We start from the raw sequence: 27,279 nt of genomic DNA, 5'->3' as shown, positions 1-27,279 counted from the left end.
TAGATTTAAATAGTCAAAAACTGACATTTAAAACTGATAGGGGAAGCAGTCACTGCAATTCCAAACAAACAAACAAAAAAAACCCCAAACCAAACCAAACCAGAAAAAACCATTATTATCAATCCCAGAATGGAGATCTGCACAAATGGGGCTATGACAAGACATTGGATGTTTGTGGCCATTTCTTTAGGAAACTGGAGAAAGGTCTGAAAGTTCTTCACAAAATGATATATGTAATACAAGGATTGACAACTTCCCTACTATGGTTGACAGCAATACAAAGACTGTACCTAGTAGAGAAACTGGAATGCATTAACAACAAAAAAATCAAACTACAGGAAATATCTTCACAGGGCTATGAAAACTGTTCAGGGAATACAAAATAAAACTGGTGTCATCAACAACTCCCTTTGCTCTCACAGCCCCATGCCACATCCCTATACTTTTGCTAGGGAAAGTCAAAGAAGAATTAAAGAGAATGGAAGACAAGGGGATTGTTTCCCAAACAGAAGAATCCACTGACTGGTATGTAGGGAGAGCTGTAGTACTAATGACCATTGGTAAAATCCCGATTTATGTGGAATTAACACAACTTAATAAAGAATGCACAGAGAGAGAGAGATGCTTCCTGCAGTTGACCAGACATTAGCTCAGTTATCAGAAGCTAAAGTCTTCTCAAAGTTAGATTGTACACCAGGCTGCCTGCAAATCCCTCTTGCTAAAGGGGCTATATCATTAACTCCATTCATCACCCCATTTGGAAGGTACTGTTTCAAGCATCTTCCAATTGACCTATCTTCAGCATCAGAACACTTACAAAAGAGACTCTCTCAGATCATGTCAGATTTGCCTGGCATCCTTTGTATGCAGATGTTGTGTTGGTATATGGCAGATATAAAAATGAACATGATGAGTGAGTAAATGCAGTTTTGAGACACTCCCAACAAGCTGGCTCTGAATGAGAAATGTGAATTTGGAAATGAGCAGATATAGCCTGTAGGACACATAATTAGCAAACAGGGAATTCAGCTGGATTTGGACAAGCTGAAGTAATTACTTGCCTTACCTAACCAACAGAAATTTCTGCTCCAAGAAGATTCCTGAGCATGACAAATAATTTTGGGGAAATTCTTACCAAATTTAGCTCATCTGACAACCTTTAAGAGATCTTCTTAATAGTCATATTATGTGAATCTTGAGCTATTCCACAACAAAACACATTTAATAAAATAAAAGTACTACTGACATTACCACCTGTTTTAGCACACAGGTAAACTATCCAATTGTTTCAGTGGACATACCTTCATATTGTTTAGGAACAGTGCTCTTACAGAAGCCGCCAGAAGTAGATCAGAGACCTGTTGTATTCATATCAAGAAGCTTCACAGAAACAAAGAAGCAGCATGGTCATATGGAAGAGAAAGCTCAAGCAGTCATTTGGGTTTGTGAATGGCTCAGTTTGACATCGGAACAGACTACAAACCCTTAGGGGCATTACAAGATTCCAAACCACTGGATGACCTACCTATGAGTCAAAGATTTAGATTGATGTGGTTTTCTTTTGACATTGAACACATATGAGGAACAGCACTCATAGTAGCACACACTCTATCTTGAGCCCCAATTAAGCAGTCACTAACAGTTGAAGATATGTGTTATGGCAGCAATTCCCAGAATCTGCCGGCCAACTTCAGCAAATTAGAGAACAACAAAAGGATGAGACTTGCCAGAAACTGACTCAACTCTGCCAAAGAGGGTGGGGTTGAAGGAGGCAACCTTCAAGAGCCCTACTAATATGCTGGCAGGACCAAAATGACCTTCACATGGCTGATGGCCTGCTTCTGAAAGGATGATACATTCTTATCCGCATGACACTTCAGAAAGATATGATCTCCAAAATCCATGAGGGACACCAAGTGCAGGGCATAAGCAGAACAATCCATACTGTGGCCCAGTCTGAGTAGGCAAATTTAAACTTTAGTAGATGGCTGCAAAATATGTAACAAGGGGAAAATATCACCAGAACCATTATTCTCTACAATGTTATCTGACAGACTTTGGCAGCAGGTAGCTACAGATATGTTGTTGTTTTTTTTCCTGGAAAGGACACACATACATTATTGCAGCTGATTCCTTCTCAAGTTATATTGACATGGCTATACTTACACAGACTTCATCAGCACAGATCATCCAGAAACTAAAGTCAATACTTGTGAGTTCTTGAAGTCCTCATATCTGATAATGAGCCTCAGTTTACTTCTGAAACTTTTCTAGAATTTGCACAGGACTTTGATTTTCAACATGATACTAATAGTCCACATTACTGATAAAATGGTGCAGACTTCAAAAAGACATCTGCAAAAATCAGTGGACCCATATACAGCACTCCTGGTATATCTGTCAACACTGCTCATGTCTGGAGTATCTTAAGCAGAACTTCTGATGTGAAGATGATGGAGGATACCTTTACCTGTGACACTGATCCACCTTAAACCTCAGGCTGAAGGAACTGATCTGAAGGCTTTTTGAAAACAGGATGCCGAAATAAAAATTTGGTAGCAACAAAACTTCAGTGTTTGACACAGAACAAAAATACTACCTGAACAAAAAGGACTACTCTGGAGGCATTGGGTTCATCTTCAGTGTTCCCAGCACAACAAAGAGAGTATCTGGAACCTGCTAGTGCTCTGTCAGGAAGTGAGCTCCCTTGTGCAATGAACTCCATGCACAAACTCAGCAGAAATTAAAACAAAGACTCGATCCTTGGAATACTGCTCACGACTATTTAAATATAATTGATAAAGAGACATAGTAGTATCATTTAAAGGACTTTGAAGTTTATTTTGAATTGTTGTGTGTATATATTTTGGTTTATAACTTGTTTTAATTGTATTATAAAGAAAGGGGAATGTGGAGAGGTTATAAAGTTCCTGGTCCTGGTTACCAGAGAGGACCCCAGGGTGTTCTGCAGCAAGGAGCTAGATAAATGTAGGGACTTACTAGTTACGGCATATTCTATGTGCTGCTAAAAGCATGGCTCGTTGTATTTATGTCTTCACACTTCAGCATTAATAATGACCATTTATTACAGGCTGGCCAAAAACTTTCCAGGTTAAAATTTCCAGACAGAAAGATGTTATTTTGTAAGAGAGTGGGGGGAAGTCTTGCACTGCTGGATAGACCATACGCGGGCAAAATGTCAGCAGTTAGCACTTGGAGAAAATGAAGTGATTTCTGCTGTATATTTAATATTTAATTATACTCAACAATGGAAACAATTTCCAAGCAGCAGTAGATGTGATCATTTTCTGGAATAAATAGATAAGAGCAATTTATACTCTGTGCAATCCTTGGCACTATCACAGAAAGTTAATGTAGTAAAGTGGTGGGAAGGGAAGCATGACATAGTGTGGCAAACTGGACACCCTCCAAGATGCTCATTAGCCATGTGACTAATCTCAAAATGAATACATAATGCAAATGAGATGTGAAAGCAGCTTCCTGTTTTCATGAGATATCACTGTGTAACATTGTGTCAAATAAGTGACACGAAGAGTTGAGAGCACTAGGGCTGTGTCAATATCACATTTTAATTGAAATGGGGGTAGGGAGGGAGATGTTTCAGTGTCAAATGCAAATTTCCATAAGATTTACTAAAGTTAAAATAACGAGCAGTCTTGTGGCACCTTAAAGACTAACAAATGTATTTGAGCATAAGCTTTCGTGGGCTATGACCCACTTCTTCAGATATATGGAGTGAAAATTACAGTAGGCAGGCATAAATATATAGAACAAGAAAAGATGGGAGTTGCCTTATCAAGTGGGGGGTCAATGATTCAATCAGGGTGGATGTGTCCCATTCCCAACAGTTGACAAGAAGGTGATTCACCAATGCATTAAAAAAATGCTAAATGATCTTTAACAAGGCCATGGAAATACTTGGGTGGACTTGTGAAAGAGGACAAATATGTGACTCAAAATACTTTAAGTTTATATAAATACCCAAAATGTACCTGCTTATTGGTGAATGCTTTCTTTTCTTCATGGCCCACAATGGTGTTGTGGGATACAAGGCTGACGAACCCACTATTTATGGTAGAATCGAACATGCATATTAGATCATGAAACCCACCACTTTGCCACTGCAAGATCATTCAGATTCTTAGAGTGTTAGGAATCTGTCTTGTAATCTCTGTTAATAGTGAAGTATCTGGTACTTCCTGGTCTAAAACACTGTTTGGTTACTTATGTTGCATCTCTTGGGATGTGATTAATAAAGTGATGGAATCCCTTATTACCATCATCATTTTCTTTTAAATTATAAACTATTGGTGGTGGGTTGAACCAGATTTCATACATTAAAAATTGACTTGAACTCAACCTTTTTTGTTTCTTTCTTTTGTAAGATTAGCTTTGTCTGGAAAAGAATGCACCAAAATACTAATCTGGAAGTACCAGAAATCTTATAGGAAGGACTGCGTAAAAGAGCCTGGCTGTATATCTGTCTCTCTCTGTAGCTAGCTAAGGATATACCTATGCTAGAAATACAACAGTGGTACAGCTGCAGCACTGCAGATGCGCTGCTGTAGTGTAGATACTTACTACAGCAATGGAAGGTGTTCCTCCATTACAGTAGGTTGACAAAAAAATTAATCCATTGACCTAGCTGTGTCTACACTGGGGCTTTGGTTGGCTTAACTACATCACAGCAAACATGAAATTTTTCACAGATATAGATAAGACAACCTAATTTGTAGTGTAGACTAGTGCTAAATCATCTATGTGCTATACCATGTCATCATATAGGCTGAATGCTTCTGAGGTGTTCCCTCAGTGCTCATCTGAACCAAACTTGTGTTTTTATTTATTTATTATTACTGCTATTAGTAGTAGTATTAATTAATTTATTTCATCTTTGTATGTAGAGTTTCTAGGTATTTCTATGGAGCTAGTCACCATAGTGTCTCAGCACCTTTACAAGTACTCCCATTTCTACTTTTAAGCATCGGAGAGTTCTTCAGATAGAGCAAGGATCATCCCTAAACCTTCATCCAAATATCAACCCAAAATGAACCTTTTTTTTTAGTTTGAAGAAGTAAAAAACATTTTTCGTCTTCATATGTCTTTGCATTTCGGACTGCCAGTCAGAAGTTGTAGTGCTGAAAGACTGTTCAACTGCATCCCAGAGGAATTGTGGCCTAGTGGACAGTGCACTAAACTGGTATTTAGCAAATCTGAGTTCTTGTCTTTGCTCTACTGCTAGTTAATCTTGAGCAAGTGGCTTTGCATTTTGGAGTTTCAGTTTCCATAGCTGTAAAACTGATATAATGATACTAACCTCCTTTATAAAATGCTTTGAAGTCTAGTGATAAAAAGTGCTATAGAGGAGCTTGTTGTTGTTATTGTCCAAGCAAAGTGAGACCCTATGCTCAACTTAATGGCACTTTTCTGTTTGTCTGTTATTATTGTTATTTCTGGCCTGATTTGAAGTAAGAATTAACAGAGAAGCCATGGAGGACAGAGACTGGAAACACCTAGTAGATCATCCAGTCTATCTCGTTGTAGGCAATGTGGGATCATGCCCCATAGTGGATTTGCCCATGTTTTATCCAGTCTAGTCTTAAAGTCCCTAAAAATAGAGATCCCATCACTTCCTTTGAGAAGAATGTTCTCACATGGTTTCCAGCCCAACTTTCAAGGGTAAATTAAGACAAATTGTATCCAGATCCATCAAAATTCCAGCCTCTCCAACCTCCTGGTCAAACACTTCCTCCAACTTTGGTGCCACTCCTTCCCAAGCTGGGTTCTTCTTCCTTTTCTCCCCTAGGTGGGTTTTCTCTTTTCCCATTCAAGAGTCAGCCATCTTCCTGCTAAATGATGCAGTATAGCCACATTCTGAATATGTTGTGATGCTCGCTTTAAATATGTGCTCAACTGCTCAGCCAACAAGCCTGGCTCAGAAAGATCCCAGGATTCTAACTCACTCCACCCCGGTCAATTTTTCAGACCTAAAAGGTCTGCAGGCTTCTTAATCAATCAGTTTTATTAGATCACATGTGACATATGTCTCTTGTGCTTGCAAAACGAAAAACATGCACAATCTAAAACACTATCTACAGCATTTCAAGAAAGATGTGGAGAAATTGGAGAGGGTCCAGAGAAGAGCAACAAGAATGAGTAAAGGTCTTGAGAACATGACCTATGAAGGAAGGCTGAAAGAATTGGGTTTGTTTAGTTTGGAAAAGAGAAGACTGAGAGGCGACATGATAACAGTTTTCAGGTATCTAAAAGGATGTCATCAGGAGGAGGGAGAAAACTTGTTCACCTCAGCCTCTAAGGATAGAACAAGAAGCAATGGGCTTAAACTGCAGCAAGGGAGGTTTAGGCTGGACATTAGGAAAAAGTTCCTAACTGTTAGGGTGGTTAAACACTGGAATAAATTGCCTAGGGAGGTTGTGGAATCTCCATCTCTGGAAATATTTAAGAGTAGATTAGATAAATGTCTATCAGGGATGGTCTAGACAGTATTTGGTCCTGCCATGAGGGCAGGGGACTGGAATCAATGACCTCTCGAGGTCCCTTCCAGTCCTAGAGTCTATGAATCTATGAATCTATATAATTTTTATATAATACATTAAAACATCAATCAGAACTTAATAAAAAACCTCTTCTGCACAATGCTAAAAGGACAAAAACTGCCACCTATTTGATAACTGCTTGGGATTGAGAAAATACCAAAAACATTATCTTTTGAGATAGTAATAAAGATTATTTTTTATACAAAAGAGGTAAAATCCAGTGTGCTATCAGAAGCTGGAAGATTTTACAGTCCAAAACATGAGTTAGATCTTCCAGTGCTCCAGATTTACATGAACAAAAATGAAGATGTGAAGGAACTTTTCCATATCTATCTTTAAGGTGAGCAGTGTCCATGGTTTGGAATCTTAAATGAGTATGTGTCTTATGTAAACTTGTTTGATAACTTGGTCAAAAACGTGGGCCATCTTCAAAATAAAAAAAAAAAGCAAACTTAGAATCATGAATCATAGCCCAATCTTCTTTTGGGCAATATCTATCACGCTCTGTTTGAGTAGTCGATTATGTTGATTAAAAGATATGGCTACTAAGTGAGCAATAGAAAAACCCAATCTGATTATAATAAATTGGAGGGTCTTATACCATGGAATTAAGGAGTACACATATTGTTCCTCCATCTCCTGAAAGCAAAGACAGGGCCATTTATAATCTGAAAGAGTACAGATCTTAGACCAAAATTTAAGAAAAGCAACATAAGCTCTACAACTTACAGAAGAATAATCTACCTCAGAATGTTAAAAATGAGGCAGGGGTAGAATCTGAGACCATTAAAAGTTTTCTCAAAAAAATATTCTGAACACTCTCGAAAGCTAAAATTTGGCTCATAAACCTAACTTTGGCCCCACAAAGCATCTACGATATTATATTAACATTAAAAATTCTTAACACTGGGACAACTTGGTTCCCACCATATGAGCAGGTAAAACAATGCAACCCTCAAGCAAAGCAAATGGCCTTTGGTTTTAAGTCTTTATGATAAGAGGGACCAAAGGCCTGAAAGATGAAACTTTATCCCTAAATAAGTAAAATAGAGACTTGTTCTACAAGGTGGCCTTCTATCTTCCACTCAATTTGCAGAGGGCTCTTCCCAGAACATATTATAATTGAGATATATTGGACATACTATAATTGAGAACAAGATCATGAGATTTACAATAAGAGGAAAAATTATGTAAGAACTGGTGAATGCCTCTTGGAGTTTGTGATAAAACAACCATGCTATCATAATATAATGACACTCAGATAGATCTACCCTTAATTTGTGGTGGAGAGAAATGATCTTCCTTTAAAACATTCACACATCATTAATATATAAATTAAAAAGAAGAGGCACTAGAATACTCCCCTAGAGGTTGGGAAAACTTTAGTATGTTCTCCATTAACTTTAGTTCTTACCCTAGTTATATTGCCCCGGTGTGGATACTCCAACATATGCAAAAGTCTTAGATTGATACATATCCTTCTTAATTTTACCCAAAGTTTTCCTTGGTTAATAGAATCAAATGCCACTTTTAGATCTATGAAAGCAGCTTACAATATAGTACCCTTAACCACAGTATATTTATAAAGCATATACAATAAACTAAAACAATTCTCAACTGTAGCTCTATGAGCCCTAAAGCTGAACTGCTCCCCATGTAATAAATTAGCCTCTAAAGTCCATATTTCAAGTTCAGATAGTAAAAAATCTGGAATATTTTTCCCTGCCACATCTAACAGACTAATAGCTCTATATGAAGCAGGTCTTTTTCTATTCTCCTTTTAAAAAAATAGAAACTATGATACTATACCAGTCAGATGGAATCCATCCACTATGAATCATGACAGTAAATATGACAGGTAGTTAGCCAAGACTGGGGTCCACCAATCAAAAGTCTCCTGGAAAACTTCAGCAGGGAGAAAATCTTCCTCTGGAGTTTTTTTCCCATCATTGGACTAAAATAAATGACTGACCTTCACTGTCCATTACTGAAGGCCAGAGTGGTAAATCAACAAAAGGATTCCTCATTGCATGAACTATGGTAGAATTAGATTAAAAACTGGTTGGGGGAATCATTAAAGAACTGGCCAAAAAGTGCTATCCAGGTTTCATCATTAATATGGGGTCCTTCAACTGGAGTATATCTACCAAAGCCGAGGCTACCATCTTCCAAAACATGGAAGAATTTGTTGCTTTAGCTGCTGCTTCCACAAAGATTTAAGATATTCTTGTTTTTATGATATAATAAACCTTAATATCTTCTTCTAGTGGCTCCTAAAGTTTGAAGTAAATTAGGAGAAGGATTACATCTTACCCTATTAGCTATGTGCATTAGAACAGACTTTTCCTTCATGCAGTTCTCATCAAACCCAGTGTACTTATCCTTGAAAGCATTTTGGGTATAATTAAAGCCAAAATCAATTTGTTTAGAAAGAAGCGGTTGTAAGAATGTTACCAGCAACTAATATGATTCACAAATCTGAGACGAATTCTCAGACTGAATGATTACATACAGACTTCTCATAAGCGTTGAACAGAGCATCCAATGACCCTTCCGGATGCTTATTCAAAGTGACCTCCAAACTTTTTGAGAGCCTTGGCCATATATACAGTCAGCTATTGGATTGGCATGTTGAATATATCATTACAAATGTAACTCATCTTGCAATTATATGAGGGCTGTTTGCAACAAATGACAGCTGTCACTCAGGCTATTTATATGCTCAGGAAATACAACCTGAGCTAGTAATTTTCCTTTGCTAATATCTATGATATAAACTATTGCAGACAGGCAAATACACATTCTAGCATTCTAATGAAAACAGGAATAAGATCCCTCTGAGGGCTTTTCCTTCTTGTAATTTTTCCCACTGTCATTTCATTGTCAATGCACCTGCTCAAAGGTGATAGGTCAATCAGAAACCCTTCTCTGGTCTTTAGGCCTCCAGACTAATCTCAGAAATGAAACCACAAGTTACTCATGCCATTAGAAGATGTGGAGCAACTTTAGCACTGGAGAATTCAGTTTAACCACAGTGGTACTAGCCAGTAGTAACACCCATTAATATAGTCAAAGTGCTTTGAGATGCTAGGAGGGGAGGTGCTATGAAGTATAAGGTTAGGGGCTAGGTTCTGGCTTTAGCCAGATCCCCGAGAAAGCAGTAATGCATAAACTGTCCCAGGAGCAGACCTAGGAGTCACTGGGCTTCAGATACATGCCTGTGAGGGTCCTGCCCATGCTTCATCTTTGCTCCTAGTGGTGGGCTGGTAGTAATTTATCATTGACCTTTACCAGCTGTAAATGATTATTATTCTTACCCCTTCTACTGGCTCAACTACTCTGTCAGTGAGCATAAGGGGTGGAGATAAGACTCCATCACTTCCCTGCTTCTTCTCTCCTGCCTGCTCGAGGGAGGTGAATAAGTGGATGAGTAGCCCTGATTACTACCACACACTTGGATCCAAGATCTGGCTGGTTCAGGTAGGACATAAGAGAGTTTTTACTTCATTATGGTGACATGAGAGATTTGTGCTACTTAGCCACTCTGCAAATCTCATCCCTAGCCCTAAACTATTCATGGTTGTTATTTCTTCTATTTGCCCTATTACTTTCTTTGTGTTAGATTTAAGAAACAGTCTTCTCTTTGTGTTCCGTTTTCCCCCAACTGAGAAAAATGTCAAGAGAGAATCAAAGCACAGTATTTGTCCCCTTCAATTCTTCCTACACAGCCTGGTTTAATAGTGCATCTGCACCAAACAGTCAAAAACAAATCATAAATAGTATATAACAATGCACTAGCGTAGTTAGGACTCACAAGCACCAGTTAGCTAGTTTAAAACTTAGGGAGCATGAAAAGGAAACTGCTCAGCTACCATTACTATAATGAAATCCGAGCTGTGCGTAAGGATATTCTCAGCAAACAAAGCATATTCAAAGTTCTTTTATATCAGTATCTGCCTTAACCAGAATCCAGAACAGAAATCATCTGTTGTACATAAACTATATATTTGTTAGATGCTGCTAATACAGCAAGTAAAACATGCTGAAGGCCTGTATCTCAATTAACGGTGTGCTTGCTTTGACTCAGTTAGGAAATGTCAGGTAGAACATTTTGTAAAATTAAAATGAAGTTCTTTCTCTCAGTTGCTCACAAAAGAAAATAATATTATGAGGCCTGATCCTCAGCTGACTGAAACCCATAGAACTTCATTGGAGACAACACAGCTAGGCCAATGTATGCTGAGGATCTGACACATGGTTTCTTACATCGATTTCCTACTTCTCTGTACATTATGGTTTATAAAAAGCATTGCTTTATTTATATGGAACTGCTTCCCATTTTGTAATTTCTAAGGGATGGGTGATTTAACTCTCCTACTGCAAAATGTGTTCCTACAGAACTAATGTCTCCATTATCCTTTTTTCATGGAAGCCAGTAACCTTCTTCATCTGGCTAAATCCAAAGTCCCACCCATGTTAATAGCCAGATAGATGTAAACTTATTAATTACTCCCCCTGAAATGATAAGTGAATTCATAGCTGTCAGATCCTCCCACTCTCTAGCTCAAACATAGAGTTTTCAGAATAGTGAAATTGCTACCTGTTATTTTTATACATCAAGATGTGTGTGATCAGACCCCTATTAATGAACATGTTTTGATTAACCAAGAGTACTTTGTTCATGTATATCTTTGAATGAATTGACACTTTCTTGGCAGCAGAGAAAATAATGGAATTGTTTTATTTTATTATTTTATTCTTATCTATATTGCAAATGGCTTCAGACTGATAAGCAAATGCTAATCAAGAGTTCACCTGAGCTAGCCTTGTAAATGAATCACTTTGCAAAAAAAATAACATTTATAAGGAATAATATTTTTTTCTTTTAAATGTGGTCCTGCAAAAACATACGCATGCAAGTATCTTAATTCACATAAAGATACCTGTTGACATCAATGGAGATACTCCAATGAGTAAAGTTTAGCATAAGACTGAATGTGCGCAGGATTGGGACCTATGGGCTCTATCCAGAGCCCATTGACGTCAATGGAACATCACTGAGCTGAGTTCGGCCCTATAAATCTATTCATATGAGTTAAGTTACTTACACACATGTTTACAGAATAAGGTCATACATAGGGATTAGATGGCTCATTTGATGGTTCAGCATATATAATATTTTAACCCTGAATCACCTGTTTAAATATTTCCCTGACTGGTAGCGACCAGAGTGGGTCAAATTATTTAAACAGATTTTGGCACTTTTCATCAAATTATTCACAAAACACACTTTATTTATTCTAACTTCATTACTATCTGAGTGCTTCTGGTAGTGACCAAAAATTGTCAACAGCTGGTATATTTTCCAATCCATGTCCCACAACACAAAATATTCCAGCTAAAACTATCACTTTGGGGAGGGGCGGGGAAAAGAATTGATAGAAAAGCCAAGACCTGAATTAACTCTGGGGGTGAATTCCTTTCTGATTCTCAGTAAAAACTCTCTCCAGAACAGAGTTGAATTATATGGGGTAAAGCATGCACTTGTCTGTTCTCTCTAACTGTTGGGGAGAAAGGTCTCAGTATGAGATTTTCCCTCAAATTAGTTTAATATACAATAATCCCCATAAATGATTATAGGCATATAAACTTGTTGTGATATTAGCTAATTAGAATATGACCATGCAAATCGTTGTTGGTACTGCTGTTATATAATTGCACCAATCTTATACAAAGTGTAACACATGGCCAGAAAGGGTTAAGCCTCCTGCAGGCTAAATGACCCAGAGTCAACCTGTAGAGACACATTAGAAAGGTATGTGAATGGTAATTAGGGCCATTCCATGTTAGATAGGCTGGAACTTTGAAATGCAAACCTGTATTAGAGTATTGGAGGTGATACTAATTGTATGTGTTTAATTATAGTTTGTTAGATGTTAGCCATGTAAACAGACAGTTCCTGTCTGTCACTATAGCGATTGATTCAGAGATCAAAAGGGAATATTAACATTTAGATAATCTTGGATGAAGTAATGTCATTATCTATATGTCTCCTTAAAGCTTGTGATAGACTGCCTAATGGATAAATTATTTTATGTTAATCCATGTAGTTAATTACCAGTGAGGTTTAGGAAACAGAAGGTTACACCAAACCTATTGTTCACCCAGGACTGTATTTTTTTTTGAACAATAGGTTTGGTGTAACCTTCTGTTTCCTAAACCTCACTGGTAATTAACTACATGGATTAACATAAGATAATTGACTGTATGGTCAAGTGGCTGCTAGAAAACTTTCCACAGTGAGGACAAAGGGATTCTTACACCTGGAAAAGTCTATATAAGGCTGATGCATCATCTCCATCTTGTCTTCAATCTTGCTTCTGACCTCTGGAAGGACTTTGCTACAAACTGAAGCTCTGCACGAAGGACTGTTGACCCATCCCAGCGGGGGATGTTCCAGAGACTTAATCTGAACCTGCAGTTTACTCCAGCACTGCTGCAAGCCTGAACTAAGAACTTTGCCATTACTGTATGTAATTGATTCCATTTAACCAATTCTACCTCTCTTCTCTACCTTTTTCCCTTTGTAAATAAACCTTTAGATTTTAGATTCTAAAGGATTGGCAACAGCGTGATTTGTGGGTAAGATCTGATGTGTATATTGACCTGGGTCTGGGGCTTGGTCCTTTGGGATCGAGAGAACCTTTTTCTTTTATTGGGGTGTTGATTTTCATAACCATTTATCCCCAGGACGAGTGCACTGGTGGTGATACTGGGAGACTGGAGTGTCTAAGGAAATTGCTTGTGTGACTTGTGGTTAGCCAGTGGGGTGAGACCAAAGTCCTTTTGTCTGGCTGGTTTGGTTTGCCTTAGAGGTGGAAAAACCCCAGCCTAGGGCTGTAACTGCCCTGTTTGAGCAATTGGTCCTGATTTGGCACTCTCAGTTGGGTCCTGCCAGAATCGCTCCGTCACACCCTTGGGTCCTGATCTTTTTTATCTCAGACCTGCTTGATGCTTCATGCAGGCGAAGCTTAAGACAAAAGGCTGGGATCTCCACTCCTAACCTGGAATCACCCTGAACATAAACATTGGACTATAACCTATGAACTAATTCTCAAAGAACTCTTTTCAGCTATAAAGCTCACCATCTCTACTATGAATCTGAATCTCAAGTACGGTACTCATGTCTGTATATATACTGATCTTTTAACCAATACTCTGTCTCTTTTCTTTTTTAAATAAATTTCAGTTTAGTTAATAAGGATTTGGGTAAAATCTGGAATATTAATTAACCTGTGAGGTAATGTGTGTGATCCTTTGGGATTGGTAGAACTTTCTTATAGGATGAATAAAATTTTCAGTAATCCTCATCATAATTGACTTGGGTATCAGGGTAGAGGCCTAAGGCTGGGTTGCTTTAAGGGAACTGTGTTGTTGGCTTCTGGGTAACCAGTAAGGTATTATAGAGGCTGTTTTGTGCTGGCTTGGTATATCTAAGTATTGGAATATCCACCAGATTTGGGGATTGTCTGCCCAATTCTTTGCAGTTCACCCTAATTGAGTAACTCCAGTGTGGACCCTGGGACTCCGGTCATACTTGTCAATGGTAAAAGTTAAAGGGGTCAGTTTCAGTTACTACTGTCTAGCATTTACATTGTTTTATAGCACTACAAAGTTTGCTAAGCACTTCACAAATGCATATATTGATGTGTCACTAGCCCAAATTGCTCATAGGCTATGGTTCTGGTACTACATCACAAACAACTACCAGGACCGCTGAAGTCCCTGGCTTCAATAGAACTTTTCTTGGGATCATACTGATGCTTAGGTTATAATGCAGAAGGCATCACTGTGCTTATATAGTCTGACCTCCTGTAAAACACCAGCCATAGGACTTTCCTGAAATAATTCCTTTTTGAACGAGAGCAATCTTTTAGAAAAAAAAATCCAATCTCAGTTAAAAAATGTCCATGTTGGGGCATCCACCACAATCTTTGGTAAGTTGCTCCAATGGTTAATTACGTTCACTATTAAAAAATTGTGTCATGCAGGATCACTGACAGCCTCAATAGACAAATCAGGGAGAAAGGAAATGGAATATATACAAGAATATTCATTCAATCTATTCTTCCTTTCATCCCTACTTCCGTCCACTACTTCTGCAAATATGTCTTCCTTGCTATTGCCTGGGTTTGCTCTTTCACTGTGATCACCCTTTGCATTTTCATTGCTTAGCCCATGACTGTTGTTGGATCATTGCTTATTCTGAAGTCCTTTCTCGGAATGCAATTTTTATTTTATTGTACTTTTGACCCTCACTCCTCTTTTGTCCCCTCACTCCTCTTTCCTAACCCTTTTCTGTTTTCAGTTGTTCTGAATTGATTGTTAAACCCATTCACATTTTGAAGTTTTATATTTCATTTTGATTGTAATACCTCTATTCCCATTTTATATTTATCCATTCATCGATCTATTTATAGGACTATTTTTTTTTAGTGCCTTTAACTCTATCTTATTGGCCTTTCAATTGCTGGTTTGTATCCTTTCCCCATAGCTCAATTGTATTGTACTTTTCCTTTTACGTTCTTGACCGTATTTACTTTCATTTTCTAAAATATACTTTGACCCTCTTCCAAAACATTTCTGCTTTTTTATATTGCTATTTTGATGTATCCTATTCCATTTTCATTTTCATAGAATTCTCTTTATTTTGTCATTTCAAGTTTTTGTGATTGTTCATATTAACTCTTTCCTAATAACTTTAATGTAAACTTTTGATATTTTGAGGAGCAAGGGTTAAAACATACACACTATTAACCTGTTTTTCTGACTCCAGCTCTCAGTGCCTTCTCTTAACAGCAACCCCCATGGTTTTTTATATTAAGACTTAGAGAGATTGTGGCATCTTTTTCAAATTTTCTACCCATACCTTGTAAGTACTGGTCCAAAGCTCATTGAAATCAATTGAAGGACTCCCATGGTCTTCAACGGACCATATACCAAGGAAGGTCAGTATAATTATCCCCATTTTCAGACAGGCAAACTGAGGCATAGATTGAATAGTGTCACACAGCTGGTCAGTAGCAGAGCTTGTAACACAGGCTTGAGAGGAAGAAGTATAGGGTATGTCTACATTGCACACCATAGGTGCTGGAACAAGGAGTGCTGGGGGTACTGCCACACCCCCTGGCTTGAAGTGGTTTTCATCATACACAGGGTTTACAGTTTGGTTCAATGGCTGTCAGCACCCACACTATACCCACTGCTACACACTAACCCTGAGCTCTGACTCAGGTTTGAAATCAAGCCCCATTTCCATCCACACACAAATCAGTGTGACTCGGGTCAGCAAACACTCAGGATCTGGTCCTAGAAACCTGCCACTGGAGTAGATCAGAGCCTGAGTCCCACAGTCCAAGCCCTGTCATTTTGCCATGTGGACACAGGTCATGCTGCAGATCCAAGTCAGAAGGTCTGTGTAATGCAGTAAGAACATGCTATCACATGTGTGAGACCTGGGTCCAGTAGTTGTAAGCCCAGGTTTACAGTGAAAAGTGGAATCTCAAGGATGGCCTTGGAAACACTGAGTCCACAAGCCAGGGTCCCACAGACTTGGGCTTAGTATGCAGTGTAGACACACCCCTAGAGACCATTTAGAACTTTTTGAAAAGTACCTAAGTCCAATTTTTAAAAGTGACTTGGGATTTAGGCTCTGAAGTGTCTAATTCACTTGGAAATGGGACTTGGGCTCTGAAATCACTTACATGCATTTTAAATTTTACCCTCAGACTGTGAGATACTCAGGAAAGGGTATGGCAGGATTTAAGGATAAGGAGAGTAATTTTGAAATGATTCACTTATTTCTTGACAATTTGTTTCCTTTTCCACAACTATTTGTATGCCCATTGTTTTCTTATCAGTTAATTAAGCTGTACAGCTGTGTGAGATCTACTGTATTTAGAAAGCTTAATTAGTTTTAATATGTCGAGCAATATGACTGGTTTATTTGGAGTTAATTTTAAGTTGAACATTGCAAAAAAAAATAGCTGAGGAGGAATATGTGTCTCTCTTTCTCCTGCAGAATGTGATTCATTGATGTTGGGAAATCACTTTGTTTTGCTGCTTGTATCATCCAGCTCAGGGCTTCTCTGAACTCCTGATATGGGATACACGTCAAACCCTCTTAATAGGTCCTAATAGACATAATGGTCCTTCCTCTCTTATTGGTCCCTAACAGGAAGCTACACGCTTAATATTGACTCATTTATTTGTCAGAGTCGACAACAGGAAAGAAAGCACGATGAAAATAGAATCAAGACAATACATGTGTAATGGAAAGACTCTTTTTAGAATGACCTCTATTACAGGGCATAATCATTTAAGAGAGAGAGACATATTTGTGGGTAACTTCAGCCTTGACTCCACTGAAGTCAGCTAGCTTACACCTAGACAGAATTTCACCCTCATTGGTATTCATTACCACCCATTGCTGTAGGTGTAAAAAAAAAAGCAAGTCCCCTCTCAGCTCCAGCACCCCGAGTTTGAGGTGGAGTTGGTCAGAGGCTCAGAGAGGTCAGAGAGACCAGACAACAATCGTTTGATCAGCTCACACCATCCTTAGCTAGTAAAAGAGCAAAGAGTAAGTGTGTGAAGTTTATTAGGTTGAGCATCAATATTTATACACAAAAAGTAAAAAAAGATGATTAGATCATAAAATCAAGCATATAATCACAAGATTCTACACAGATAAAACAGGTAAAAATGTAAATTAGAAAAAAGAAGGAGAGGAGATTACTATTGGGGAGGGGGGAGGGAGAGTAGAGTAGTTCGCAGGTCAGAGCTTTTAATTAAAAGTTTCAAACAGAGACATGTAGTCTGAGTTAAGTTTCAGTTCATAAAGAGTTCAGACTCAACATAGGCAATACAAAATTGTAATTTTCCTGGGAAACGGAAATATCATTGTAAGAACAGAAGAGTGAAATTCACCTATGGTAGTGATAACTAGTGTAAGGACCTTGGCACCATTTAGCCCCACACATGGGCACTGTACTGGGCCCACTATGCCCCTCAAGTCAAGGTTCTTTGTTAGGCTGGTATTGAAAGCCATAATGAGGCCAGGCTGGGGGTAGACCAAAGGAGGGGCCACAGAACTATTTTTTCAATAGATCCTGTGGCCAGTCACTACAGGCAGGTGAGGCAGAGGACCTGGAAGTGCTAATCCCTCTGATAGACTGGAGAAGCTGTCACAGGGGGAATCAATATGGCTTGAGTATTAAAACATTAGGGAGGTGAAATCCACCCCTCTGAGAAGCCTATGGGCTAGAATAGCATCCACAGCCCCCTCCATCTCTGTTATTCAGTGAGCAGGGGCCAGCTAACCCGTGGCCTCTGGTGACCCAGGAACTCTGCCAAGTGGAAAAGGGCGCAGGGGTGCATAGGGTTTTACAGAGATCCCCTGGGTTGGATATGTGCACAATAGTTCACCAAAGGAAAGCACGTGAGGTCTTTACTGAGAGCCAGCAGTCCGCTGGACAGGCATCATAATCATTCAGAAATGTATGTACAGATAGTGTTTAAGGAGTTGTGTATCTACACTGAAAATTATGTTCTTAATTGGAGTGAGGGAAGATCACAGGGGGGTGACATAGCTCACAGATGTCCCTTTCAGGCAGGAGGTAACTGATCAATATCTCCCTGTCTGGCCATTTGTGCATGGTGTATTATGTGCCTCACAATGTATGCCTATTTGCAAACTGAGCCAGGTGCCAATTAGGATATTGTGAAATCTACAGGAAGAAACAAACAGCACAGGGATGGGGGGACCTGTTTATAAATAGGACAAATGATTAGTCAGGGACACACTGAATCCTTCACCTAGGAGGCAAACGGGCTTGTCTCACGAAATGAGGGTCACAGCCAACCTGGCTGTAAAGTGCGGCAAGGAATTGGGGTGAGCAATACTCTACAAGACATGACAGTATCTTGCTAATTAAGTCTAAGCTGTAAAATGTGTTACAATTTTATCTGATGTGTAGCCATTTGTTTCCAATACTCGTTACCACCAGAAGCTCTGTGCTTTTGTTAAATAAACTTTTACTTGTTTTCAGTGTAAACATATCTCAGTGCTGTGTATTGAGTGGTGCAGTGATCTGCAGTGGAACTGGTAAGCTGTGCTGCACTGTTTCTTTGGAAACAGCAAATCTGTGAATACTGAGTGTTCAGTGGACCAGGGGCTGGATGCTCCAGGGAGATGCTCAGAGGAATTGAGGGTTGTGGTGTGCCAATTGCTAATTTGTGACAGCATGGCTGGTTAGGCCTAGAGGGGAGTGTTTGTGTTGCCCGTGGAGATGGGGGCACTGAGCCATGTCAGGCATAGACAAGGCTTCTTCATGCCAAGGGTAGGTGATAGCGAGGTGCCTCACGACCCTGGGTAGCCTTGGGGAGTGTCACATCCCTTTCCGGGCAACGACTCCAGTGTGCCTTCCATTATGAAATCCATGGGGCCAGCCCAGAAACATTCTTGTATACCCACCCCTGCTCTGCCTGTTCTCGCCCTTGCCGCCCCTTTTGAAGGCTTGTGCTCTCCTGTACCTTGTGCGAGTGTCACCCTAGCTGAACACCTGTGTAATCCTATCTCCATACCCCCAGGCTCTTCTTCATCCCTCTCCCTCCCGGAGGATGTTCTATTGTCACCTGTTTGTTAGTCCACAATTTAGATTCTAAACACTTTGAGATGGGGAGTCATTTGTAATGGATTTTCTGCGAAGGAACCTAAAATTCTCATGGGCCTCTAAAATCTTTAAAAAAATAGTAAATAATAAGGGTAGCTTACATAAGCTCCCTCATGCTAGATGTGCATTCTCAAATCAAGGAGCTGTGCAACAAGCCCCTGCCTGAGTTGTCACCTGGATTTAAATGCAGGATCCCCAGCACTGCAGCACAAATATCTACTGCCTGAGCTAAAGTGGTAATGCCACAAGCTGATAGCAATAGAAGACCGTTACCCTTTATGTGGACAAGAAGAGGCTGTGATAAATGTTTTTTTTTCAGTTGCACATACAATATGTTCAGTGTGACCCCTAAGTAGATGTGTATTCCCTGAATATTAAGCAAATGCCCTGAAATCTCCAGAGCTGCTGCCTAGAAGCAGCTCTCTGTGATCTGATAAAGGACCTTACTGTTTTCAGTTTTGCTGTTGTTATAGTCACTGCTGTGCAGTAATAGATCTGAAGCATCATGTGCTGTCTTTAGCAGATATTCCCAGTAAATCTCTGTCAGCTAATATACCTCCAGATGCAGGGACCCCAGTTGGCTTCTTTTTGTTCACATGCTCTTTACATGTTTCATTTGGCTTTTTGTCCTTGTTTGTTCCATGAAAAAGAGATGGCACTTTGTTTTCTAGCTTTTTGTCTCCATTGTGTGAGTCCTAATTAGAGTTGGGCAGCAAAACCTAGTGTTTCTGCTTTCCAAGGATTCCTGTGAACGTCGCCACTGGCATCCGAGCCCATTCTGACTCTGAACATGAAAGCACAATGCCTGCAACCGCAGAATGAAATGGTGGAATGCTGCATATCTCAGAAACCAGCCGAGGTCTATTGGGTACTAGAGACATAATCAATCATTCTATCACCCAAAACTTTGGGACGTTCTGATCTGAATCAGGAAATTTGTGTCTTAAATCTGTTTCTAGTCCTGAGCCCTTTGTAGTAGGTGTTGGGTATTACTTCACATTGCAGGTATCCACTGCATATGTGGCATTTATCACATATCTGTCGGGAGTGTAGAGTAGGAAACTGAATCAACACATCCACCCAATTTCTGCTTTATCAATTTTGCCTTTATTTAATACAATTTCAGACAGAATTATTGTCTAGATACCATAAGTGACATGCATTTATGCCAATAAGTAATAACAGACCAGAGGGAATAGCTAAATATGCCTAAATTACTTCATTCTGGAGCACTGTGAAGTCTTCCCTTCTTCCATGATGGTTGTCACCTCCCCTGATCTCGTGGTCTGATCCTTCAGTCTCATTCTTCAGTTTCCGATCCAGCGTTTCTCCAGTTTGGGGCCCATTTTTATATGTATTCTTATACATTTTCACATTCTCCATTACCTAATTTTCCTTCAATCCACAGTCAACACATTATCTAATGAATTTTACATAAGCCATACATTATGCATGTGCAAGCACTAATCACCTATTGCCTACAATTTTCCTGCTAAATGTATAGTTTTGTGTCATGTTGCCCTGGGTCGCCCTGTTTCTAAGTTCCCAGAACAAGGGACTTTTTGTTTATCTTTCCATGTTTGTCTCTCTTACTTACATCGTCCAGCACGACAGGTTACTTATCTTGCCAACAATATCATTTTAAACCAATCAGCAATTGTATCAAAGGGAAATTAACAAAAATACACTCATGCCAGGCAAAGATTTGGCCTGTGTGTTACCTTATCTATAGTTCCTCAATATCAATAATTACAATTTATTAAACACATACCTAACAAGCTTTTAATCTTATCATTAGCAACCCTTCATTTTCATGTTATAGATCAGTGTGTGTTTTCATAAGTATATTTCCTCCTGCTTAATCTATTAGACGCGGCATTTTAGAAAGGACGCTGTGGTTCTTTAATGTCAACATTTCTTATCCTCTGCAAACACTAATTTGTCAGGGGGATTTTTTATTTTACTCAAAGTCCAAAACCTTTCTACTTGTGTATCGCTATATCTTATCAATATTTTTCCTGTTACAAAATGTTAAGTGTTCTGGTTTTTAGGCCTTGGTTTTTAGTTAGTTTTAATGATACCCCAACAATATTCATTCAGACTCCCTCAGAAATCTAAACAGCTTTGATTATGTATTTATATTGTTGTAACACCTAGGAGCTCTAATCATGGACCAAGGCCCCATGTGCTAGGTGCGGTACAAAAACAGAATGTAGTACTCAGTTTGGATTTCTGGCAATCTTGAGCTAACATTCTTGACATCAGTAATCTGAAAAAGAAGCTTTTACATTGGATTGCATGTCCAACACTATATTCTATCTCCCTCTCACTGTCTATCCATCCCCTACTCATGACCATCGTACCTTCAAACATTTCCCATCCCACTCAGTTTGCTGCAGATTCATTTTTCACTTGGGCCACTTGCAGAATTTCTGGTGCCTCTGCTAGGTGTGAGAGCAGAGCAAGTGGGCTCTTCTTTTCTGATTTGCTTAGTAATATATTGTCTGATCACATGCAGAATGGGAGAAGACAACCCTCAAAACACTGGGTCCCCTTGCTCAACCCCCATCACCATTAATGATGTTTCTTTTTATGACTACAGAAAATCAACACCCGAACAGAAGCTAAGCTGCACCCATCTCTGCTGACTTTCACAAAAAGAAAGAAAGAGATACAAAGGAATACGCCTAGAAGCAGGTGTTGAGGGAGAAAGATAGTTTTGTGTGTACCTACAGACAGCACTGAGATAGAAAGTGTGCCAGGCAATACATCCTAGAACTTGGAAGGCACTGAATTTCATTTGGGACCATTGAGCAAATTAATGAGTAAATTACCTATCTACAAATCAATCAGGCTCCTTCAGCAGCTGTGTGTTATCAGTCTTGCTCTGCAGTACAGAGAGCTGAGCCACTGGGCAGCCCAACAAGAGGGAGAAGCTTAATTTGAGAGCAGATGCTTAAGAAAGGTACATAATGACTTTAAAGGGGCGACATTATGGTTAGCTGAGAAACAAAACAGAGTGACCTGTTAGGAGGAAAGAAGCTTTTAGCTTTTATTACTGACAGAGCCGGCTCCAGGGTTTTTGCTGCCCCAAACAGCAAAAAGAGGGGGAAAAAATGAAAAAAGAAAAAAAAAATCCCGCGATTGCGATCTGCGGCACTACCGCCGCCGCTTCAGTCGTCGTCGGCAATTCGGTGGCTGGTCCTTCATTCCGAGAGGGAGTGAGGGACCCACCGCCAAATTGCTGCCAAAGACCCGGACCTGCGGCCCCTCACCATTGACCGTCCCAAGCAGCTGCCTGCTGGGCTGGTGCCTGGAGCCGGCCCTGATTGCTGACTAAGACTGACCACAGAACTCAGCTAGGGGAGTAGACTTCATGGCAGCTAGAACATCAGTTAAGTTAAACAAAGGAATTGAAAACTGAGATAGTTGATTCCCAAACTAGTTGTCCAGCAGTTAGGATTCTATCCTGAGTCTCAGTAGATCCAGATGCAATTCTCTTCTCCATCACAGACTTCCTGTGTGACCTTGAGCAAATCCATTTACAATATGCCCTTATGACTAGCAAAAACATATGCAACTACGCATTATTTCTCCTGACACCATCCTAGTCTTCCCAAGGCCTACACTGTATTCTGTTTATCAGACTAAGACTAGAAGTGTAGTATTGACAGCATTGAACGCAACAGTACTTTTCAACTTGTATTTTATTAAAAAGCCAAACTACACCAGAGATACAGGAAGGTCCTGTCTGGTTATGGCAAAGATAGATTCAGTGTGTGAGCTCTGGGGTACCAGAAAGTTGTGGTGATCTCTTATCTATTCTACAAGCAATCAGCAACCAGAGTCTTCTGCTAAGAACAGGTGTTTAATATATTCTCTAATGATCTGTGAAAGGTACTCAACAGTGAAGTGGCCGGATTTCAGATGACACAAAATTATTAAGGGTAAAGACTAAGTAGAAGAATCTAACAAAGCTAGGTGAAAGAGCATAGGTAATTCAGTGCTGACAAATTTAAAATAATAAACAGTGGAAGGAATACTCTGAACTACTCATACACACTGGGATGATATATACTAATATGTGTAACTGGACAGTATTGGCAACTGGATACTTGAATAGATGGACTATTGTGTGGATCAACATGGTCATTCCTATTTTCCTACCCTATTGTTAAGGGATATTGCTGTCTGCACAAGTTCTTCACGCACAAAAAACAAGGCAAAGACAATGAAAGTAGGCAATTCCACTCTAGCCAAGCTCAGTTTATCACCAAATACACATCTTTGTGTGCTTACATATTGATATGAGTACGATTATATGCGAGTTAGCTGTAGAACTTTACAAGCCCTGCAGAATTTGCTAACTGATTTCCAAGGGTATACATACCTTATCTCATCATAAGGTGATTTACCTCCATTGCCTGATATGGGGTGTTGGGCCTCGTTCCAGATGTCTTTCTTACTTGAATAGTCCTTACTCTTACTGGAGATCTTACTGGAGACAATGTGACTACTCATGACAGGATGAGGTTTAGAATCAGGCCCTCTGTGTGTAAGAATCCAGGAGCCGAAATGAGAGTGTAGCAAGTAATATATGCACATCAAGAGAGGGTCATCTGTTCTTCTTTTGGCACACAATGAAAGCAAAAAGATGCAGACCCGCAGAGTCTGACTGACTGACTGAGCTGAACATCCTTCTGCTCATCTGGCACCCAACTAGCAAAATAAAATACATTTTGGCTGGGGTATACAAGGGAGTCACTGATTGTTTGTAAGTGCATATGATTGATAGTGTGGAAGATAGAGAGGAAAGGGGGAAATTTGATGTCCTGGATGTGAACAGCATTAGCTACTGCAGAAACCAGGCAGGTCACCTAGATTTCAGGAAATAGAACATGTCTTTATGATGCAGATGAAAAGTCCATTCCAAATTTCTTTTTGGTTGTAGCCCATCCAAGTCAATTTGCCATAAAGAGGTTGCCGGCTTGCAGCAGAAGAAGCTGTGTGATAATTTTTTTTATGAACCCAGGTTAGCTGGTGCTAAGATAAAATTTATGGCAGTTCGAATGTGAAGTAATTAATGTGCTCCTATCTCCAGAACTATGTCCCTATCATTGGCATGGTTAAAAAAAAGGGGGAAGGAAAGAGTCTGTAAATCTTTTAGGAAAACAAGAATCACAAAAACTAATACAGAATACAAAAGACAACTGTGGTGTCAAGACAGCACAGTATGTTAAACTCACTTCAAAAAGTGTTTCCTCTCATCTGAAATAAGAGAACAATAGAAGGAAGAAAAAGTTAATAATAAAATAATTGATAATACTCATTATAATAGGGACAGTTAGAATGTTTTTCCCCCATGAAAAATTTTGAATGTTCATAAAAAATCTTAACACCCCCCCCAAAAAAATCAGCTTAAAATTTTTGGTGTTGTGGCTTTTGGTTTTCCAATTAAAAAATCATCCCCCACCCCCAAGCAATGTGGACACTTTCTGTGTGTTTAGTTGAAAACCCAGGTTTTTGTCCAAAAATAGTTGACAGAAAATTTTCAACTAGCCGTAACAATATTTCTACTCTTATTTAGATTGTGATGGTTTAGATATTGCTACCACTGATTGGCTCATTATACCTACAAACTTTGTATGCAGATGGTCTATGTTGGAATTACTGAGAGTCATGCCCCACCACTGTGGCCCAGTTCACACTGTCATGTGTTTGTTTCACCCATCTACTGCTTTTTGTCTTAAACTAAATCAGATCCATGCACAGAGATTCATTGAAGTCAAACACTTGGACACTGTTGAGAGCAGCTCAAACCTCTGCTCAGAGCACAGTGTAGTTCACAAAAATACAACGAAAATGTTAGGTAGGAAATAATACAGATTGTATTGCTCCAGATGTACACCGGAGGAACCCTGTTGATTCCAGTGGAATTCCACTGGAATCCAGCTAGGTTAACACAGTGGAGTATCAGCACTTTATTTATTTATGTATTTATTTTACATCGGAAGCTGAGATTCTCCTTCATGGAAGCTTATGGGTGGTTTTGTTAGTAAGAGGCTCTCGCCAGCACGTCTCTGGTAGCGAGTGTTTTGCGCTCTTGCCTCATTTCTGCCTTCATTTTGTTTTCAGTTACAACAGTGCTCATGCGAAGTAACTGCACTGAAGTCAGGAGACTTTGAATTTACACTGGTCCAAGTGAGAGCAGAAATTGGACCGCAACATGTGGGCTGGAGAGAGTGAAGCAACAGAGCCAGGATGGAGTTGGGAGGATGACACACATTACACAGAAGCCCATACAACGCATTTAAAATAATTATTTTAAAATATTCACAATTAAACTTACATTGAGGAAATAAATTATTTTGTATTAATTTTTGCTTGACAGAAAGCAGTGGCACTGCATGCAACCTTCCCTTTCACACCTGGATAGGGTAGTTAAAATCTTGTGCTATTTCATGCACTGTGTATTATACAACCTACAAATTGAGGAACACCCTCAACACCCAATGGAAAGATATCCATTGACACACTGCACATTGGATTGGATGATGAGGCCCCGATAAGGCATGGTGCTTAATCACATACTCAACTTCAAGCACGTGAGTAATTCTGTTGCCAATGGGAACACTCATTTGCTTAAAGTCGGGCACATGTGTCAATAGTTTGCTGAACTTGAGCCTGAAACAGGAAATAATAGTGTGAGATTATGTCATTAAAGATGTTGGTACACCTCCACAGCCAAAGTTGTGCTCAGGCTAGCCTACCTGAGTCAGCTTGAACCCAGCTAGCACAGATACCAATAACAGTGAAGACAGTGCAGTGTGGGTTTCAGCATAAGGCCGGAATGGATCTCGGGTGCACATTTTACTCACTAGCCCACTCTGGAATCCATGCTGTGCTGTGCTGTTCACTACTGTTTGTTAACCACACTAGTTGGATTGATGATAGCTCAGGTAGGCTCGTCTGAGCAGAGTTTCTGCTGGGTAGACATACCCTAAATGGTAACGTGTGCACAGAAGGGGGCAGAATTAAGGTTGCTGAAGCAACATTTACTTTGGCCATTCTTCATTTGTGCATACTTTATCGTACAGCCCTAGTGTTCTTTTAATGTTGGGGTTTTTTTTGTTGGTTTTTTGGTATAAGCTATTATACTACACCCTCAAGCCATAGGACACTGCTGACCATATGCTCATGCTGATTAATGACACTTCTCTGGTGCATTGAAAGCACTTGTCTTCACCTCATGCGTCGCTGTACAGCCAAGGTACCCCATCAATCAGCATAACCACACAGTCTGCCATTCATTATCATTTAATTAAACAGCACAGATAATTTCTACAATTATTTCCAATATAAATATTGTCCAATGCCTTGGCTCCATTTAGCCTTAACAGGGGAATATAAACAATGAGAGGGGAATGAAATATAAATTTGAGCAAAACAACATACACAAATATTAGCTAGCCCTTTAAAAATATATTTAGCTTGACAAACCAAGGGTGAATAGAATGGTCCACCAAGCACAGTGGTTAAGGGCAGGTGCGGCTCTAGGTATTTTGCCGCCCCAAGCACAGCAGGCAGGCTGCCTTCAGCGGCTTGCCTGCGGGAGGTCCCTGGTCCCGTGGATTCAGCGGCATGTCTGCGGGAGGTCCGTCGAAGCTGAAGGCAACTTGCCTGCCGCCCTCTTGGCAACCGGCAGAGTGCCCCCCGTGGCTTGCCGCCCCAGGCACACGCTTGGTGTGCTGGTGCCTGGAGCCGCCCCTGGTTAAGGGTGAGAATACTGAAATGATTTATTAAAAAATAAATCCATTTGCCCACCTTACAGGGATGTTGTGAGGGGTGGTTAATTAATGTCTACCGAGGGGCTGATCCAAACCTCAGTGAAGCCAATAAATGTCTTTCCCACTAATTCCAATGGTCTTTTGTTCAGGGCTTTGAGGTATGTGGATGAAAGCCACTATGGA

General features: G+C 39.7%; 1 protein-coding gene across 4 annotated transcripts in view; it reads left to right on the top strand.

Moving 5' to 3' along the window:
- Positions 1–27,279, top strand: part of RIT2 (Ras like without CAAX 2) — a 285,276-nt gene that overhangs the window by 114,422 nt on the left and 143,575 nt on the right. The window lies entirely within an intron of this gene.

This window comes from Mauremys reevesii, linkage group 6, assembly GCF_016161935.1.
Source record: "Mauremys reevesii isolate NIE-2019 linkage group 6, ASM1616193v1, whole genome shotgun sequence".
NCBI lineage: Eukaryota > Metazoa > Chordata > Testudines > Geoemydidae > Mauremys > Mauremys reevesii.
The sequence above is the reverse complement of the archived record's forward strand: the minus strand, read 5'-3'. Positions and strand labels throughout refer to the sequence as shown.